Source organism: Elgaria multicarinata, chromosome 4, assembly GCF_023053635.1.
Source record: "Elgaria multicarinata webbii isolate HBS135686 ecotype San Diego chromosome 4, rElgMul1.1.pri, whole genome shotgun sequence".
Taxonomy (NCBI): Eukaryota; Metazoa; Chordata; class Lepidosauria; order Squamata; family Anguidae; genus Elgaria; species Elgaria multicarinata.
In genome coordinates, this window is record NC_086174.1 from 98220561 (window position 1) to 98240956 (window position 20396).

Consider the following 20396-nt stretch of genomic DNA (forward strand, 5'->3'; position numbering starts at 1 on the left):
GCGGAGCGACAGGAGCGGGCGAGCGGGCGAGCAGCGGCGTTCTCTCCGCCCGCAGAGTGACGCGGCCGGCGGTGCGCGCCGCCTTTTCAAGCGCCAGGCGAGGGCTCTCCCCTTGGCGAGGCGCGGGTGCTCCAGGGCGCCCGGTTGGGGCGGTGAGAGACTTTGGCTTCTGGAGCAGCTGCCGAGCTCCATCCAAGAGGGTCACATGGAGCTTTTCCCGAGCGCCCCCGCCCTCTTTCTCTCCGCCGACCCCCCTCCCTCCCCGCCCCCGCCCCCGCCCTGCACAACGCATAATCGAGGGCTTTTTTGAATGGGGCAGCCAACAATGGCCCGGGCGACCTTCCCATTCCTAAAAATCCAATTTGTCAAGGGCAAAGAAAAGGCGCTGGTGAATCAAAGGTCTGGAGGGACCATTAATCCTCAGCATGGGGGATTGTCCCCGAGACAGTTACGATATTTTAAGTGACAAATCCACTGTATAATTTCTCCATAAATTTTACTTCCTTCGATTGTTCGCCGACAAACCAGTTTTGGAAAAGAAGGGAGTGTTTTAAGTCTACTTGGCTGAGCCTTTTGTCAGCCAGGAGACTTCAAAGATTTTTAATTCTCTCCCCTTCGGCTGGATTGTAAAGGCGATTAAACAAAGAGATGTGGGGGGAAATGTTTGGAGGACTTGTTAACTTCTATTGATTCCTGGCGTGTGCCATACAGAAATTGGGCAGGTACTTGATGGGAAAACACCAGAAAATACCTACACTTAAAAAAAGAAAGAAAAAAGAAAGCAAAGCTGCCATATTACCGATTCAGTGGGTTGGTTTGAACCTAGAAATCTGTTGAAAGAATGGCTTTGTCCTTTTAACTCTCCTTTTCTTCTGTTTTTAATGGCACAAAACCTAGAATCCTCGCCGAGTGTTGAAAGCTCATTCGAAATGGTTTTATTTGACTTATCAAGGAAAGCGCCTTGTACTGGGGAAAAGGCCAGACAATTTGGCAGGCAAACTTAATACACACATACACGTGGTCCTGGGAATGGATTCTTTCTCAGTACGACGACCCAATACCCATTCTCTGATCCAGTTCGCTAAGTTATGTAAATAGGTCTTTCTCTGATTTTATTTATTTATTTATTTATTTAAGAAGTATAAATGGAAAAAATAAAACTCCGATTCAAACAGCTGTAGAATAAAAGGCAACCCAAATGAAAAGCAAGGATATATTTCAGAAAATTACAAAAGCTAATAAGACCCAGATTGAGGGGTGGGGAGAAATAATATGGAATGTGTAGGTGTGTATTCAGGCATTTCAGTGCTGTGGGGAAAGTTTTTAATCTCATTATGAGGTTTAAGGAGATCCACTGACTTCGACAGATGATTAAAGATCGAGACCGTAATTCTTCAGTAAGTTTACTTGCAAAGCTGCAGGAAAGCCTTAGCCCAATGTAATCAATGGAACTGAGTTCCCCTGTGTGCGTTAAGGACACCAAGTTTAGAGTTGATCAGGGGTGGTCAGTTTATGCCCTTCCAGATCTTTTTGGACTGCAACTCCCATCAAACTTCGCCAGCGTTGGACAATGGTGAGAGATGATGGGTTTTGCAATCCAAACAACCTCTGGAGGGCCACAAGTTGCCAACCCTTGGTGAAGGTCATGAAAACATTCAGCATCCATTCACGTTTGATGAAACTTGAACCTCTGGAAGTCGATTCTATGCATTTTACTAGGATGCAGTCCCGTTAATCCAGTGTGTGTGTGTGGGGGGGGTTATCTTACTCCCAAATTCCTATGCATAGAATCGCAGCCCTCCCATGTAATACTATGCATATTATTTGGAAGTCAGTTCCATTGTATCCCGAAGTAAGTGTATATAGGATTACAACCTTGATATTTAATTTTCTGGTTATAAGAACCATTCACATTCCATTCATGGAACAAGCCCTAAGAGTTTTATCGTTTTGATCCTTTCTCGTGCATGGAATTGGCAGCGTATCACCCAACACCTCAGTTCCATAGGTTTGTGGCCTGATGTTGCACGTTGTTTTAGGGAAGCAGACACGCTGCTCTGCTGCTCTTCTACCTAAGGGCTTGGATAGACAATGCTTAGTAGAGTATACTAGAAGGCAGCCAGATCCACAACCAGGTGGTGAAACCTGAACGAATCGTTCGGATTGAACCCAAAACAGACCCAGTAAAAAGGAGGTCTCCAGATGTTTTGGACTTCAACTCCCAGCATTCCTAACCATTGCCTATCCCGGCAAGGGCTTCTGGGAGTTGAAGTTCAAAACATCTGGAGCTCTACCTTCTGCCCACCCTTGTGCTAAGACATCTCCGGCCTTGTAAGCCGCTCCTAAACACGTGCACTGGGAAGTAAGGTCTGGGATGTACTTTCACATAGCCTTTTTGATCGGGGTACCAGTCTTTCCGAATACAAAGGACACGATCCGGCCGAAATGCTTTAACATCCGACTTATTTCAATGTAAGCAAAAAGCATATAGTCCCCCCCCCCTCTCTCACACACACGAATCAACATCACTGAGACCTAAACATGGTCAGCTTTCCCGGCCTCATACCCAAACGGACCAAAGTGGCATGCACGCAATTAAGGCTGTAATCCTAAATGACTTTAGTTGGGAATGACTCCTACTGAGATCAGTCGGACTTACTTCTGAGTAAACATCCATAGGCTTGGGCTGTCAGGCTGCAAGTAATCACGGGTAGGCTCGAGCTGCGGGGATCCATTGACTTCAGTGGGACTTTTCGGGAAAATACTTTGCGATCTGGAATATAATTCCGCTCAAGGTCTCCTTCTTCTCCTTGTGATTTGGGTAGCCAGATGCAAAAAGCCACGAGGCTCCCACACCTTTAATGGTGGTGCTGAAATATCATCTCCCTACACAGCTATTAAAAGTGCAGGAGATCTTTGCAGTTCATGGAAACATTAACACGACCTTTGATTTTGTGCGGGTTCTATTTAGCTCAGCGGGTTTCATTCTGCTCCGCTGATCAAGCGCTCAGAAACTGAAATTGATTTCCACGCAAATATGTTTCTGTTGTTCTGTAAATAGTATACATGGACACTTAGAAGATTTCTTGACCATTGACTTAGTAGAACCTCATTGTCTTTCCGCCTCCCCCAAGGTAAAAAAAAAAAAGCTGGAGGAGAACGAATTTTCCTTTTAGAATCTACATGAAGCCTTAAGTAATTTGAGGCGCCACCCTATGTAGGTTTAGATGGGGAAAAGTCCTACAACTCCCCATCATCCCTCCCCCTTTTGTGTGTGTCTAATATGGATAGGATCCTGCCCTTGGGTACATAGAAAAGAAAAATATTGCTCATTGGAGGCTGGTGGCTCCAAAATGGCTTCAGTACCTTGGACAGCTCCTTTAGAGTTCTCGCTGGTTCTGACTGAAACCCAGAATGGAATCAGAGCCCCACCGAAATCGGAGCCACCAGCCTCCACTGGTGTTGACTTCGGTTTAGCCCAAGCGCATCACTGGGAAATTAAGTCCAACTGAAATCAAACGATCTTACTTTCGTGTAAGATGTTGAAGACTCCAGCAGGAGTCCCCAGGGCTTCGCAGGGTTGGCACCCTGGCACCCTCCAGATGTTTTGGACTACAACTCCCAGAATTCATGAACATTGGTCTTGCTGGCTGGGGTTTATGGAAATTGTAGTCCAAAACATCTGGAGGGGACCAGATTGCCCTTGCTCTTATGGATCTTGTGCCACTACAGAGAAGGCTTTTGCTCTGGCAGCAATTGCATCCATGCTTTCTTTAGAGTAAGAGCACTAGTGAACTTAGTGGGACTTTTGAATAAAAATGCATTGGCTGCGGTTTCGCACCAACAGCTACTACATGCCTATTAGCGCAGCCTTATCCGTGTCTACTCAGAAGTAAGTTCCATTGCGCCTATAGAATTGCAGCCTAATTGAAGTTGGAGCAAACAACCAGAAGAGAAAACGAGTTTAGCATGCCGACACATTAGATACATCTACATTGAAGTAGATTCCATTGACTTCAGTGGAAATTATTTCCAAGTGATTAGCACCCGAGTTAGACGTCACACTATACTTGTTAGCAAGTTCTATTAAAACTATGCAGCCTTACTTTCAATAAATCATTCGATGGACCCCGTCTTTAATGGCTTGTGGCTTAGGCAGTTAAGGCTGGGGACAGGGGTTAATTTTTGTTTCCTGGTCTCAAACAGTTCTTTAACACCGAGTTGATCTAAGACTGGTGGGCAATTTATGAACGTCCAGATGTTGTTGGACTGCAATTCCCATCATCTTTCACCATTGGCTATGCTGGCTAGGGCTGATGGGAGTTGCAGTCCAACAACATCTGGAGAGCCACTACTTCCCAACCCTGGTCTAAGAGCGTTTTAAAGAGTAATGATATTATTGCGACATAAGCTACAGAAAAGACTGGAGACCTTTTTGCACCCCATGGAAATGGGCCATACAGCTCATGTCACAACGGAAGTCTTTAAAATGCTGCAGGGCTCTTTGGCTGCAATCCTACCCTGTCCCCATTTACTTCGGAGTAAGCGCCTTTGAGCTCAATGGGACTTACTTTTGAGGAGATATTTAAGATTGCGTTGCTCGGTGTTGCAGGCCTCTTTTCTGGAATTAGCTACTTCCAATTAAGGAAGGGGAATCCTTAACCCTTGTCTGCCATTTGGTTTAAGAGGACTTTCCTTTCACCTGTGACATCTTCCGTTTTCAAAAGTGTTGCACAGGAACAGGACAATCCTAGAAGTAAGTTCTGCCATGCTCAATGGAGCTTACTCCCTATTTAACAGTGCAATCCTACACATGTCTACTAAGAAGTAAATCCCATTGAGTTCAATACAGCTTTCTCCTCGGTATGTGAGCATAGGGTTGTAAGCCTTAGTATATTTAGGATTGCAGTTTTTCAGCACAACCAGACATTCGCATTCCAGACAGCTCTGCCAGTTGGAGAAAGGTAAAAAGAAAAGAGGGTAGCGCCAAGCATGACATCAGCCTTTTTTTTCGTACTGACCCAAGACCAACCAACCAACCCCCTTTCTTTTTCTTCTGGGTCAGGTGGAACTAGATAGGCGCCATCTCAGAAAGAGCTAATTTGGGTATATTCCCAAATTACTCCCTTTCCCTTGCAGCGGGGGTTTCAGGTCGGGGGTGTGGGGAGGCTCACTAAAGATGACCCCTGTGATCCGCATCCTGAATGGGAGGCAAGGAGCTCCACAAAAAGCGGAGGGCAATAAATCCAGGCCAAGAACAAGTCCGTCTAACCTCTGGCCTGCCGGCTTTCGGATGACACCCGGGTGAAATATACCCCCCACTCGCCGCAAGGGTACTGATCGATGGCCCAAAAGCAAAAGGGGGGAAACCCCGCCACCCTCCTGAACCATTGGTTCAGCGCCGGCTCAAGTCAAAGAGCGTGAACGCCACGCGAACCGCCTCCTCCAAAGCAGCCCCAGGATGGCCGACTGCGAGGGGAAGTTATTAATACATATTCCCAACTGTGCCTAGTTCCCGTCCTCTGAAAAGGATAAAGAATACAGCGGAGACGTTGCAAAGCTCACGGACACCAGTCCTCTCGGTCGGATTGGATGTTTTATTTCTTTATTATTACGTTCCTGTTGCTCAGTTCCCCCTGCCTGGAAGCTTCTTTCAGTTGCAATAAATGCTCCCCCCCCCCTTATTAATAGAAAAAGAAGAAAAAGAGTCAAGGAGCCACGTTTGCTTTGATTTTGGTTTCTCCACCCCCACCCCACCGTCCTCCCTTTCCCTAAAAAGGCAGGCTGAAATCGATCTAATGTGCCCATTGGAGCAAGCCGCGCCATGAAAGGCTGGGTGTTCATTAAAAAAAGAGAGAGTAAAAGGAACCTTGAGAGCAAATGGGATGGAAAATTAAATGAAATTAAATAGCTTGAACGGCTTTATTGTCCCTTATTAAAAGGACACATTAATTACATGCTTCGAGCTTTATTCCGAGACAATGTTGGGACTCAAAACATTCCACTAGTCCCTTTAGAGACACTTCGACTGGGCCGCTGGAAAGACCAGTTAAAAGGGGGGAAATCGCCTTTTGCCCAGCGACCAAAAGAGATTGGGTTTGCCTTTTCTCCCCTTTTCCTTCGCCAGCTTTCCCTCCCTCTCTCCCTCTCCAAGGCTGAACTGCCAACGCCCCCGAGGGAAGGCCTTGGCTTCGGAGCTGGCTCTCTTTTGGCTTGAACAGGTTGCCCCATAATGAGGCATGAATGTTAAGAAACAACAGGCGTCCAAAGAGGCACCGTAGCGCTTAGCAATGTCCCACCAGGGAGTTCCATTCAAACCATCAAACTGCTCCAGCACTGAGAAGGTTCAACATTACATTCAAACCAGCATGAATGCCTGTATACAGGGCCAGCTTCATTATGTTTGCGGGGGGGGGGGGGAGAGAAACACAGTGAATGCTTGAACAAAAAAGGGGGGTGCGAAGAAAGAAAGAAAGAAAGAAAGAAAGAAAGAAAGAAAGAAAGAAAGATGCTGCAAGTTCATTCCAGATTCTCCCAGTGCAAACGGATCAGGCAAATTTCTCCCTTAACCAAAACCTCATTCCAGTCTGGGTGGACGGGGTTCAAAAGAAAAAAGAAAAAAAGGTGTATTTCAGACAGAATGACAACCCACCCACCCCCGAAATATAATGTTCAATTTCTGGAAGTAGAAAGGGACAAAATCCTATGCATGTTTAGGCCGGGGTGGGGAGTCCTGCAACTCGCAGCATCCTCCAGCCAGCAAAGGGGGTGGGGGTGGTGAGAGTTGTCAGACTTTTTTTTTCTATCTAAACATGCATAGGATTCCGCCCGCGGAGGTTCTTCCTTTCAGCTCCAACCGCTTCATTCTCCTCTCCTAAATTCGAATGAGTCGGATTGTTGTGGCCCGCGTAGATAAGCCGTGTAAGCTAGAGAGCATTCCACATGGCATCTAACCGGAGTCAATGAACAGGTCAACCTTGGTTAAGAAAGCTTCCAAGCTCAAACGCTCTATAGGAGAATACCTTTCATGAACCCTCTATCCGCTCTTCCACTCTGGAAGGCTTGTATATATCCCTCTCAGCTCGGACCTTTACCAACAAATCTAGTCCTGCCTAATTTTCTCAGGATAAAATCCACTCAATGTCAACTTCTGTTTTTATGAGAGAGAGAGAGAGAGAGAGAGAGAGAGAGAGAGAGAGAGAGAGAGAGAGAGAGAGAGAGAGAGAAAGATCCTATCCTTCAGAGCTGTAGAAAAATATATGTATTGCATTTTTTTTAATCCCCAGGCACACATTGCATTAAACAGAGATATATCCCAGGATAGCAATCATGTAGTCTGCTTTTGACTAGTGACACTTGACTCTTCGCAAAACATCACTAAGGACTCGGAACTTGAATTATATTCTAAAATAAAGGTGAGGTGAAAAGAAAGTTTTACTCTGGTAGCTGCTTCCCGTGGGACCTTTTAAAAACTAACTGGATAATCTTTAATAGCTGTTTCTTCTGCTTTTGTCGAGCTTCAGTTGTGACGGTCTAAAATGAAATATGCTGGTTTTGAAATCCAATTTCTCATCTCAGAGGCCAGCGGCAGTTCTCACTGGTGAAGAGGAAGGAGCTCTGTACATGCCCAGTGACACTAAGATCTTTATTATCCATGCGGGGGAGGGCACTGAAAACTAATCCCATGACTATGCTCTGGCAGTGGTATCTTTCTAACGGGAGGTACGCCTAAAAGCAAGTACTGATCCCAGATATTGGGGTGGGTGGGTATTTTGGTTAAAGGCATTAGCTTTAGGCCTGCTCAGTACAGTGGTTAGTAGCTTCAAAAGAGGCATGCCTAAGAGAGTGCACCCTTTACCTGAGATATATGTTTGCAGAGATATAGAACAGAATTGTTGTTGACTATTGCCAAGTTTCATGTTCTCTGCATATGCTTAGGAGCACTTTTATTTATTCTCCTGAGCGCTGCCATTCCAAAGAGGTTCCGTTCAAACTAGCGGTGGGCAACCTATGCCCCCCCCCATATGTGACTGAACTCCAGCACCCATCATCCCTGACCATTGGATATGCTGTTTGAGGCTGATAGGTATTGGAGTACAAACGTATCTATAGGGCCACAGGTCACCCACCCCTGGCCGAAACCCTGGAAATGCCCTTCACTTCTCAACTGATCTGGCGCAGGCTCAACTGGGCTGTCGGTTCCTCCTCTCCATGTCCCAGAAAGTGAGGCAAGGCCCCGAGAAGGGGTCCAAGCAGGCCTTAAATTCTGGTTCCAAATTCTGGCTCCGTTTTGTTTGTATTTCTGTACGAATCGGGTTGATGATGATGATGACGACGAAGAAGAATTAATAATAATAATAATAATAATAATAATAATAATAATAATAATAATAATAATAGCTAATATGAAATATCAATCAGTAATTATAATAATCCTTAGTTATAATCCTCCCAAGTACTATTGCTTATTGACGCTGATAATTATGGTTGATTATTGCCAATTAGTCGCCGTTATTGTTGTTCGTGGCAATTATGTTCATCGCAGGGCGTGTTTCAGACGACAGGGCCGCGCGGCGCTGGGGCTGGCGTGGTGGCTGCGCGGGGCGGATCTCCGCGGCCCTCGACCAGCTGCGCGGGGCAGACGAGATGCGGGTGGGATGTTGGAGCAGCTTTTGAATAGTAATCAGGCTTCTATGGGAACCCCGGCAGATGACACGATCTCGGCTGCTCCGAGATCGGCTCTGCCAGTCGACGACGCGCTTCGGGGGCCGCTGGGAAATTCCGCCTCCCGCCCCTGCCCGGCCGGCTCCGGAGGGTGCGTGGCGCGGAGCAGGCAGGCGCTCAAGGCGCCGCCGGAATGCAGCAGCGCAGCAGCGGAGGCGGCGGCGGCACAGGCACAGGCACAGGCACAGGCACAGGCACACAATCGGCCCCTTTCAAACGGGAGGGGGCCACTTGCCGCATAACGTATTCAAAGTCTGTCGAGAAGAGTCGTCTTTCCCCTCCCCTTCTCCTTCTTCTCCTTCTTCCCCATTCTTCGCCTCCTCCCTCCCTCCCTCGCTCCTCCGCTTGGCCCACTTATCTCCCGGCTCTTTCGGTTGACAGGGTGCAAAGAAAAGTCACCCGACTTGGGGCTGAATGGCAATGTTTCGGTGTACCTTATAAATTCATACCTTTTCTCCGGGCCCTCGCCTTCCAATGAGCCCCGGCCTCAATTCGATTTTCCTTGCTGTTGGGCACATTTAGCGGCGCCTCTATGGGCGAAGTTCATTTCTAGGCAAATGTATTCAAGAGCCGAGGGGGATGAATAGGACCGTGTGTCAGCCGCCCCTAATTGGGATTAAAGCACTTCGGACCATATGCGGAGAGTGACAGAAATTCTCAGGTCTCATTGTGCTCGGCCTTCCACCCGCCTGGACGCGCCTCCTTGAGAGGAGATTTACAAAGCTGGCCCGGAGAAGCTGAGCACATAAAAGAGACAGACCCTGCCAAAGGAGAAGGTTAATGTCTCTCTCTCTCTCTCTCCCCCCTCCCTCTCTCCCGCTGCCTCTCTAGACTGTGGGACTTGCAAGACCAGCAAATGGTCGTGACAGCTTCTGAGAATGGTGGGGGGGGGGGGGGGGAAGTGATTTAAAAAAAAAAAAAAAAAATTAAGTGACCCAATTAGACCCTGATGGGATGGTGGCCCAAATAATTTCACCTAAATCCTGCCTTGAAACAGCCATGATTATTGTCTTTTCAATGTAGAAATAATATTGTTGTTGATGAATAGGGTAATACTGCTTAATTTTTGTTATTAGTATTACAATAATGGGAGTCAGAGTAGTTTAGTCCAGAGGTATGCAGAAGGTAGGTCTGGATCTAATGGGTGGTCTAGGTGCTTTGCAGTAAATGCGGAAAGGCTTTCTGAGTCCCAGTTGTTTAACCATCACAGCAATTCACCCTCTCTAAATTATACCGCTGAAAGAAAGCTCAGGACTGGATTTTTGGTGGGGCAGAATGGTGAGCTCCATTCAGTTCTGATCCTCAAAACAAATTCCCCAGTTCCAAATTCTTTAACGCTATGCTTAAGTTTTTGCACTAGGCTCCCACTGGGGGATGTGGGGGCTCTAGTTAAAAGAAAGCCAAGTACATCCTGTATGTTTGAAGTCTGCCCACCTTTAGTGTAGTGCAATCAGGCCCTCTGGCATTCCCCAGATGGCCTATTTCCCCATGTCCCCCCCATTCCCCCCCAACCATCTATCATTAGTTGGTTTTTGTGCAGTTGTTTTCCCCCATTCTAAAAAGGTTGAAACGCCTCTCCAAAGGGTTAGCTACTGGCAGGAAGAACTTTAAGCTACAATAGGGTGATACTTCTTCTTTTTTTTACTTTACCTGTTATGCCCTCAGCCCTGCCCACCATTGGAATGCAGTCCCCAAGAGCTTCTCCCAAATTGAATCCAGCCTTTGAACATGGGAGAGGAACTTGTGACTGATGGCCTAACCCAGCCTGGAGAGGTTCTCCATCCTGATCAGAAGTGGCCTTGGATTTCAGAAGGACCCACCTCTCCTTCCTTGAGGAATCTGCCCTGTTATCTCCCACCTGAGATGTAGGTGGGAGGGGACTTGGGCAGGACTGGAAGGACTGAGCCTTGAGTTGTGAGTCTGAACAACCCTGCTTGGGATCTCTCCTCTGCCATTCACTCACTAGGTAGTCTTAGGTAAACCATTCTCAGTCATCCTTAGTCCTCCCATCTGCAGTATGGGAGATAATAATAATAATGACTTCCTTACAGGGCTGTTGCAAAGAGTACAACTAGATAGTGCTCTGCAGAAATGTTCACTATTAATATTAATATTAATATTGATGAGGACAGGTGTTGATTAAATTTTTGTGAACCGCCCAGAGAGCTTCGGCTATTGGGTGGTATAGAAATGAAATGAAATAAATAAATAAATAAATAAATAAATAATGAACAGAGATCCGTGGTGCAGCTAGAGCTGGGCCTTGGGGCCAAGGTTGAGGGCCCCACAGATTGGGGGGGGGGAGAGTAAGTGACCACACAAGGAGTGCCAGGTGGGGAAGCAAACTTCATATCATTCCCATAGTAAGGATGCTGCTATAATTTAGCAGCTGAAAATGCAAAACGGCACACTCGGAGTACTTTTTTTAATCAAGGTTGGGAAATAGTTTTGTTGTTGTTCTGACATATCAGAAATGTTAAAGAGGTTTTAAAGCACAGAAAGGTAGCTAGAGTGTGTATGTGGGAGTGGGAGAAATATTAGTTGCATGCTTCGTAATGGAAGTAATACATATGGCCATCTAAAGGGGACACACCATGATAAGAGTATTAAGTCTGGTCTAAAATTACCCAGCTGCAGCTCTGATAGAAAAGACACTGAGTATGGAAACAGTATGGAAAAATATTCCTCTCTCCTTTCTAATACTGGAATTTGGGGTGGTCCAATAGAACTGATGGACAATTGATAAATGACAGACAGAGGAAAGGACTGGGCAAGACTTTCATTCACACCCAGCTTATAAGATTCCTGGCTGTCCACTGCTGGAAAGGGGATACTGAATTAGATGGGACCCTCTTCTGAATAATAATAATAATAATAATAATAATAATAATAATAATAATAATAATAATAATAATACATTTTTATACCACCCCATAGCCAAAGCTCTCTGGGTGGTTTACAAAGACTAGGGCTGATCTTATTGTTCTATATTGTTTCTGTTGCTTTCTATAGCAACTGTCAATGCAAAAAAGTGATTTACAATACATTTAATTGTATCCTTACAATGTATCCTCCTGCCATTGATTACTGTGAAAGAGACATTAAGCATGTGCTTAGCACTCCTGTAGAAAAAAGTGGGGCTTAAATTTTCTTAGCACTGGCTGGATTGTACCCTAATTTCTTTTTCTTTTCTCCCTCTCCCTCCTCCAAAAACCAAAGCAGAAGTTTTATGTGATTAAAAAAAAATGGAGAAAAGTGAATTGAAGTCAGTACAAAATAGCATACTTTACAGCCTTCTTACTGAATAAGTATAGCAATGTCCACAAATTCACATGGAAAATAAAATGCTAGAACTAGCACATACTGCAATTTTTTTTAAAAAAAAAACTTCTTTGAAAGGAAGGAAGGATTTGATGCACACACACACACACACACACACACACACACACACACACACACAAAGTCACTCAAAAATGAGGCAGGATCCATCTAATAGTAAGCACTTTTCCATTCTTTTCCATATGAAAGCTTCCCTCACTGGGATCAATGGGACATAAAAGTGCTCATGCTCTGTATTGTTGTTACAGTACTTTTGAAACCTTTTCCAAGGATTCTAGCAGCCATGCGAATTCCACAATGGATTCACAGTATATCATTCTATACCATTCAGTATCAGTATTCACATTTTGGCAGCATCTTAACCTCTTTCACACCAACTCCATCTCTTTGTTTGTACTCTTACAAGGCATAGGCTTTTGAGTTAAATGTTGCATTTGAAAGAACTGTGAAGTGTGTATGCAATTTTAATACTACAAGATGTCAGATGCAGTGAGTAACTACAAAATAGGCCATGCATGAAGCAAAGATTATGCATTGCATTTCTACTCAAAACAATGTATCCCCCCTGCCAAAAAGCACACTTTTAACTGAAGAAAACAATGGATAAATGGAAGGAATAGCAGCACAGATTGAGTCAAGAGAAAGTTGAACAGTTTGTTGTATTTCTGTAGTAAACATTTATTTGGAGCTCCATCTACATGGGGTTTCAAGTTCAGTTCTGTCATTTATGTCCTGTGTTATCTAACAAGTCCAATTCGTTTCAATAGGTCTCCTATAAGTAGGAGTAAAATTGGATATAACCGCATAACTTCTCAGCCACTACAGCACGCTGTTGATGCTTGCGTAACTGTTTGCAGAAATACACGAATGTATGCCTGCACTTCTATAGATGTAACTTTAAAAAATGCCTTTAACAAGATGGACGGATCTTGTGGCATTTTTTGGGTTCACATTTTGTGTGTGTTCAGTATTTTCTGAATTAGATGCAACGTTTTCTAGCAACAGAGCGCTCCTCGTGTCTGCCCATTGTAGATGTCTTCATCGTTCATTCATCGTGGCAGTTGTTGTCATCCTTGTCATTGATCACAAAGGTCGTGTAAATTCTTTTGGTTCGAGCCCCTGAAGACCTCGCAGTCTCCCCACAGGGTTCACCCCCAAGCCCTGAGATTTTGTCTTCTGCATGCTTGTGGGTGGAATGACTGTCAGGAAAGAGGTCAGGGTTTGGTGGCAGCCAGTTTCCATGGCATGCCAGTAAATTCTGTGTCAAAATGCTTCTTTAGTGAACTCTGCTTTCTGGAGCATTTGCTTCCAGTCTTCGGGTTTTTAGCCATCTTGGAGAGGGATCTAGTGCAGCTGTGGGTGGAGAGATAATAGCTGCATGGCCATTGAACCAAGCATGCTGCCAGAAGGGGCCAGGATGGTGTACACGTGCTCCTTGGGCCAGAAGCTGATCCTTCTTCCTGCTGCAATAAGGGAATCTGAATCATGTAAATACCCAGAGTTCTAAAGCAAGGCTGGCTGCTTGTCCTTGAGTCAATTACACTTATCCTCTTCACCCCTCTGTGGTCTTTTTAGGAGTACACCTTTCTTTTTTTAATTGCACACATAAACATGTGGAAGCGAAAGACGTATATCTGAAAACAAGTGCATCCTACAGGTCCACTTGCAGCTATTGAAGCCCACTATCCAGTGCAAAGTAATTCAGGCCATTTCTACACCTGCCTTTCTCCCCAGGATCATCCCAGTGCATCCAAATGACACACAGGGAATCCCGGGAGCAGGCAGGGATGATCTCTCCACTTTCCTGGGATAATCCTTAGGTGTAAAAAGGGCCTCAGTGGCAAATGTGAAATAGCCCTGTATTCAGTCAGATCCATACCAGACACCTTCAGTCCTTCCAAACATCTCTTTCTCCCTGTCCCCAGGAACTATATAATGATTTTGCTTGCTCTGTCAAGCACGCTTTTGCAACATCAGCAAAAACCCTTTCCTTTATTTCCCCTGCTCTATTTTAGAGACAAACAAGTAATAGAGCTACAAACTAGAGAGTTTGATATGTATGGTGACATATACTTGTGTCAAGTATGGGAAAGTATGGTATCTTGTCTTCACAGAATGGATTGGAGTGGTGGAGTATCTTTGCTGTGAAAAGACTAGTCATGTTCTCCACATTCTTGTTGTCATTGTTATTCGGACTAGAATAAATCCAGCTTTGCAGGACGAGAAAGAACATAGTCATCAATAAAATGGGAAGATAAAAACAAAGTAAAACAAGCAATCTTGGTATGATAAGACAGTGCCAATGGAAAACAGAGGGGGCTAACTTTGCTTATCTGCCTTTTAAAAGAAATGGCACTTGACACATGCTCCAGTACCGGGGATTGCACAGCAAGGAAGTCAGTGTAGTTAACTAATGGAGTGATTAGACTAGGTGGAGGTGGGAGCTCATTCAAATCTCCACTCAGCCATGAATTTTACTGGATGTTTTTGGGCCAGTTACAATCAATCAGCTTGACCTACTTTGCAAGGTTGTTGTGTGGATAAAATAGGGGGCCATGTGTGCTGCCTTTAGGTTCTTGTGTGGGGTGAGGGGATAAGCATACCATGGGCAGTTAAAATGTTTCTTTGGAATTTAGGTTAATTCTTGTTTTTAAGTTCACAAAATGGAACAGGAAGGTGGGCAAACAAGATGTGTCAATTATTCATCAATAACAATGCCTTACACAGAAACTGATAGGAGAGCATGGGCCTCCTGCAAACATGTTCCACGTGGACCATGTTTGCAGGAGGCCCGTGGGAGAAAAATCGGATTTTCCCAGTGTTAAGCAACTTTCATGTAAACCAGGACTATGTCATCCCTGCTGGTCACCAAAAGCACCACAAATCTATTTCTACTTGCTTTCCCTTGAGCATTAGCAAAACTGATTCCAGCTGCTCCAAGCTGCAAGCAAGCTCTTCTTTGCCAAATCTCTCTCTCTGGCCCACAGCAATACATCCCCAAACCCAGAGCCCTTTGAGACATGCACGAAGAAAGACAGCAAGTACCCCTATAGAGAAAACCCTACCTCCACTCCAAATTCCACTGTCCCACCTTATAATATGCAATATTTCATGTTCAATCAAAGTAAACCCAAAAGGATTTGAGGGACAGATAAGAACATAAGAAGAGCCATGCTGGATTAGATCAAAGGTCTTCCTAGTCCTGCATTCTGTTCACACAGTGGCCAACCAGCTGCCCACAGGAAACCCACAAGTAGGACGAGTGCAAGAGCATGCTCCTTCTTGTGTTCCCTAGCAACTGGTATATGGAGGGATACTGCCTCTGATTCTGGAGATAGCATATAGCATTCAGAACCAGTATCCATTGAAAGCCTTAGGCCTAATCTACCACCATGCAGGATATTGCACTATGAAAGTGGTATGAAAGCTGTATATGGTATGTGTCAATGGGCCCCAACAGTTCTCAGTGCACCTCAATACCACTATAAAGCAGTAGTGTGGCTCTTGCTTTTTATATACTGCTTTCATACCACTTTCATAGTGCAATATCCTGTTTGGTTTAGATTAGGCGTTAGCCATCATAGATTTGTCCCACCCCCTTTTAAAGCCATCCAAATTGGTGGCCATCAATACATCTTGTGGAAGTGAACGCCATAATTCAACTATGCATTGTGTGAAGAAGTATTTATTTAGTATTCATTCACCTGTTCACAAAGATAAGCAGTCCCAGATGTAACCTTTCCACACAGGGGAGTTGCTCTAAAACCATGATCATTTTAATTGCCCTTTTCTACACTTTTTTCTAAGTCTACAATGTCCTTTCTTTAGGTACAGTGACCAGAACTGTACACAGTATTCTAAGTGTGGTCCCGCCATAGATTTGTATAAGGGTAATAGGATATTGGCAGAAATTCCTTCCTTAATTATGCCTAGATGGAATTTGCCTTTTTCATAGCAGCTACATACTAGTTTGACATTTTCATTGAAGTGTCCACCACAATCCCAAGATCTCTTTCTTGGCCTGTCACTGCTAGCTCAGATCCCATCAGTGCATACTTAAATTGGGTTTTTTAATCTGGTTTGTCCCAAAATGTTCCCGAGAGCCTAACAAATCTGAACACCTCCTGGTACAGGACTTCTCTCTGCCTAACCTTACAAGGGGCTTGGGAGGATACAATGAGAAAGTAGCCATGTTCACCATCCTCAAATCTTTGATAGCAGATAAGGGTAAACATGTAACTGATTGATCAATGGATGGATGGAATAATGGATTCAATCATACTTAGATCCGAAGTGTGTGCAGGATTATACCGATACCAAAATCTCAAATATGGAAGAAAATCTGACTGAAATCAAAATAAGGTGCAGTGCAAGCCTCTACAGTCTGAGGAATAAGTCTATTGATTTAATGGAACTTACTCCCAGTGGGTATAGGATTGCAGTCTTAACTGCTGATCATCCTTCAGGAAAGCCTTTCCATAGTTTTTAGATAGGGTGTGGAAATATGTTATCAGCAACTACACTTCAGGTCAACTGGCCACTAGATCTGACTGACTGATGGTCTGTATTAGGGTCTTCATTTTGGAGGCAATTACCCCATATGTTCCTTCCCTGTATTTTTGGACAAACCACTGCACATCAGCCTGGTTCTACACACTTTGGGCTCATCTACACCAAGCAGGATATTCCACTATGAAAGAAAGCGGTATATAAAAGGCAGGAGCCACACTACTGCTTTATAGCAGTATTGAAGTGCACTGACAACTGTTGGGGCCCATTGATACATACCATATAATGCTTTCATAGTGTTATATCCTGCTTGGGGTAGATATGTCATGGGGCCCAACAGTTGTCAGTGTCTTTTATATACTGCTTTCATACCACTTTCATAGTGGAATATCCTGCTCGGTGTAGATGAGCCCCAAGAAATACCGGGCTGTATCCATGGTGGGTATCCTTCCAATGTCAGTTTAAGTCCCATTCATTTTAACTCCAGGCTTGCCCACAGAAGAGCAGGGAAAAGGGGGCGATTTGTCCTGGACACCTGCATAGCAGGGGTGGGTGGGGCACAAGCAGTGTGTGTGTTTGAGAGAGAGAGAGAGAGAGAGAGAGAGAGAGAGAGGTTCTCCCCGAAATTCCATTGCTCCAGACTCTTCTGGGTAGCCATGGTGTTCATTTCAATGGTCTACTTTACGTAGGATAAACATAGAATCTAACCCTATGGTTATAACTATGAAATGAATCGAAGTACTAGGAACATGGGTGCCCTAAGGGACAATTCCCTTTGTTTTAAAAGCAGTGGTTCCATGCGTGGATAATATTGCTAAATTAGGTGATATTTTTAAAGGAAGGAAAACATTCGATGTAAAAAGAAAGAGGAGAAAGGAAGGAAGGAAGCTCTTAAAATATTTGCAATTCATTTGGGAATGTGTCTGGGCCTAGCTGAAACTTGCTTGCCTTCTTCTTCCCTCTCAAATCAGAAAAGCAGCCTCTGTCTTTGATTTCCATAAAAGCGGAGGAAGTTCTGGCTGCGAGAAAAGTCAGACGGATCACGATCTGACCTCGCCATTCCTGAGGAATTCGCCTCGCTTTACAAGCGAGCTCCGTACGGAGGGGAGGGGGAGAGGGAATGGAGGGGGACTGGGAAAGAGAAATGGTAGTGCAGAAACGAAGACGAGGCAGCACCAGGAAGAGAGTCGCCCTGTTCGGCTGCTGGCTGGTAATTCTCTAAAATGCAGAGACCGAGATTTGCTAGAAGGATGGGGCGGCGAGAGCGCCGTGTTTAATGAGGGCGTATCGTGCTGCCAACTGGGTTGCCTTCGCTTCTGTCTGGCCAGACATCAGCTCAGAACAAACCCAAGTTTTATCTGCGCGCGGGCACGCACAACAGCCAGCTAGCCAGTCAGAAACTGTTCGTTACACTCAGCTACACATCTCTTCGTGGTTAAATAGTTTAAGGAGAGCGAGAGGGAAGAAGAAGGGTGTGGGAATCCTCTCCCACCACCGTAAACACAGACACACACTTTCTTTCTTTGCTCCTTTGGATCTGGAATGAACGATTACGACAAGCAGAAACCTCCTCCTCCGAGTCCTGCGTTTCCAAAGGGCGTCATAAAGCTTGGCTAGGCGTGAGCGTGTGGCGGGCAGAGGTTGGACAGCGCAGATTCCATCGCTGTCAATGTAACACAAACCGAGAGCCAATCTGCGTCTGAGCTCTGGCTGTGTGGCCTTCAGGTCTTTCAAGAGAATGGGGAGGGGAGGTAGATTTAGTGTTGCTGCTGCAAAGCGCTTAAGGCAGCCAACCTGGAACCCTCCAGGTGAGTTGGACTACAACTCCCAGCATCCCCCAGACAGACATCTGTCCCCGAGATCAGGCAAATGAGTGATTAAGGTGACATTAAGATGGGTTATGTTATGTCTCTCTTTTAATCAGTGGAGGCTGGTGGCTCCGATTTCAGTGGGGCTGTGAATCTGCTCTGGGTTTCAATCAGAACCAGTCGGAATTTTAAATGAGCTATCCAAAGTGGTGAACTCATATTTGGGGGGGGGGGATTGGTTTCAGCACCTTGGATAGCTCCCTTAGAGCTCTGGTTTTGATTGAAACCCAGATCTGGTTCACAACCCCACTGATAGGAGCCACCAGCCTACACACTGCTGCTTTTAATCTTGCTCTTTTTAAATGAGAAAGGCCTTCCCTACTCCAATGATGACGACGATGATGTAAATAAAACACTAAACCGACCTTCCCCAATCTGGTGCCCTCGACATGTTTTAGAGTTCCGCTCCCATCAGCCACAGCCAGCATAGCTACTGGTCAAGAATTCCACAACTGAAAGGAAGTTGTAGAAAGCTGCATGGCACAATTGACAGCCCTTTTAATGGCACTTAATGACACAAATGATGGCACAATTTAATGGCACATTTTAATGGCACAATTGACTGCCCTTTTAATGGTAAACAGCTCCCAGTGGTGTCCACTTTAGTCGGCCTAATAGCAGAGCCGGCACTGCTGCTTCTACATTTTAGTTTTGCTCTGTTAGAAGAAACTCACGCCTTTCTGGCCTCCATCAAACTGTGCAAATTCGGGTGTCTGCTCGCTTGTCTCTCTTGCACAGGTGCACTCTTCAGTAAACTGCAACCGGTTGCCTTCTTCTTCTCACAACGTTGTTAATTTCTCCCTCTTCCCCCTCCTGTCTCCCAACTCAATGGCCCTTTTTCAACAGACGTTTTTGCTCTTCCCTCTCTCCATTCTTTGCCCCTCCCACTTAATTCAGCCAACATTCCAAGGCCCTTGGACACAGGCATGACACCGCCCTAGATGGAACTCCCAGCACTCTCCAGCCAGCTTGTCTAAACATCCATAGGTTTGCACCTTAAATGGTAGTGGCTGTCTAATGGGACTGTTTAGGGTGGCCATATGGAAAGGAGGACAGGGCTCCTGTGTCTTTAACAGTTGTATTGAAAGGGGGATTTCAGCAGGTCTCATTTGTATGCATTCAGCACCTGGTGCAATTCCCTCTTCATCACAACAGGTAAAGCTGCAGGAGCCCTGCCCTCTTTTGTATGTGGTCACTCTGGGACTGTTTGCAATCCGACTCAAAGGAATCTGAATTTAAATCAAGGAAATCTAGGTTCTTCAGCATTCCTATGTCGTACCTCACTAAATACACTGAAATGTCTGTGATTTTCAATAGGGGCAAATCACACGTTACTTTAATGGCGTGTTTGAAGCCTGTGCTTGCCACAAATAGTGAAGCTTAAAGCGACTTCCCCTCACTCACAAAAATGGATTTAAAAGTGAATGGACGTTTATTTAAAAAACGAAAGAAAAGAAAACTCTTTTTTTAATGATCGTCTCGCATTAATCGCATTCAAAACCTATTCCAAAGGGGAAGTCTTAGGTGGGAATTGATTGTATTATTTTTTTTCAAACGAACGTTGTTGTAAAAGGCGTTTTATTATCACCATCATTCTTCCTTGCTGTAGTTCCATTTTTCAAAGTTTCCTTTCAGGTCGACCAGCTCCATTTGGTTGCAAATGAGCCCTTATTCCAAATCATCAGATCCAGCACTCCGAAACTTCATATGTGACGTGTAATTAAAATAGAATCCCACTGAAATCAGAATGACTTGCTTCCTTATATGTATGTAGCAAACCCGGGCTTCACCGGGTCCAGATTTCTCTTTCTATTTGCTTGGCCAGCTGTGGTTTAAAAAAGTGATTTCTTACAGCAAAATGTATTTATTTATTTGTTTATTTATTTATTTTCTAATGCTGACTATGCTAGAAATAGAGATTATTCCATTTATTACATCAGGGTGATATAACTAGCT